Source organism: Grammomys surdaster, unplaced genomic scaffold (assembly GCF_004785775.1).
Source record: "Grammomys surdaster isolate TR1022 unplaced genomic scaffold, NIH_TR_1.0 125985, whole genome shotgun sequence".
Taxonomy (NCBI): Eukaryota; Metazoa; Chordata; class Mammalia; order Rodentia; family Muridae; genus Grammomys; species Grammomys surdaster.
Genome location: NW_021620801.1, coordinates 590,580 through 592,104, shown reverse-complemented (window position 1 = coordinate 592,104; position 1,525 = coordinate 590,580).

Sequence of the window (1,525 nt, the reverse complement as noted above, 5' to 3'; positions counted from 1 at the left end):
GGTGAAGAATTAGAAATACACAGTCTTTCTAACGGTGTGAGACAAATCTTTAATCTTTATGTTTTCATAAAGAAAAGGATACTTTATATGAATTTGACATTTCCATCTTATTTTTCTGTTTAATGCCTTCCTTGAATTTGGAAAAATTAAGTATTTTATTTAAATTAAATGCTGGGCTCTGGGATTCTCAGAAGATTACACTAAGCAAGGCTACCCAACTGTGGCAGTTCCTTACTGACTGCTATTTTGCACTGGGTAGACCATATGGCTGGCTACATAACTGTTTTTTACCTAGCTGAGCACCAAACACATGAAAAGAATATTAATAAAAAGTTGAAAATAGAGTTTAAAGATCTTTGAGTAGGCATAAAACCTGAAAGTAAATTACAAGTTGTAAAACACATCATCACAAACTATACGATTTCAACCTTTACCTCAACGATATAAATTATATGATTTCAACCTTTACTTCAACGAGACTCAGTTTCTCATTTGGACAAAAGGGTCAATACTTGACCTATTGATTTTATAGAAACTATAAAGACATATTAAGGTAGTATACAAAAAGAATCTTTGAAATCACCAAAAAGTATAATCTGTGTGCCCAAATAGAAAATATATAAGCCCGCAGAACAACTTTACCACAGTGAATTCCTTGCTTTCTTTTCAGTTCTCACTTTTTCCTGAAGATTTCTGAGAACCTTCCACACATTTGTTGACTGTCTTTAAAAACATAGCTTTTAATTCCTATGAATGAGTTATTTTTACTGATTTCTTTCTTGTTCTTCAAACGTGTGTTGTGTGAGGATCTATCCTAGGACTTTGTACTCACTCCAGTTTTCAGACAATCCAGTCAGATGCAAGATTCAAGTGTCATTGCTTCACAGGAAGCTTCCAGACTTGTTTGTTCCAGGATCCACTGTAAGGTCCAGGTCAGTACTTTCAATCGTGGTTCAAGTGTTTCCATGCGGATGCTATTCCTGCTGGATGAGTGAGACTCTTTACCCCTCCTCTAATCCCAACTCTCCTCCCATGCTTTGTGGTCAGCTCTCGGCATTTGGTTAAGCAAACCTCAGAGAAAGAAGTACTTTCTCCATTATTCTTCACCACTCACTTCCATGGTCTTGTAAAAGATCTATTGAACTCACCTCTGAAATGTTGGATTTATCTGTCCTCAAATCCATCTGAAATTCTGCAGCCTCAACTGAGACTTGTTAGTTCTTTTTTTAAAAAAATATTCTGTTTCCATTCAGCATCTTTGGTCACTCACCATTAAACCCATCTCCTTAAGTGAGATGCTGAGGAGTAGGGGAATCTTCTATTTTGATGCCTACTCATTGCCCAAAAAGTAAACTCCCCCTTTCTGCCATATGACTTGGGATCCCTATTCTAGTTCCATGCTGTCCTTCTTCTGACACTCTTCTCTGCCTGGAGTAGGTTAGACACACTCAGTTTCATGTCCTGTTTCATGGTGTTTCCTCTCTCTCTCTCTCTCTCTCTCTCTCTCTCTCTCTCTCTCTCTCTC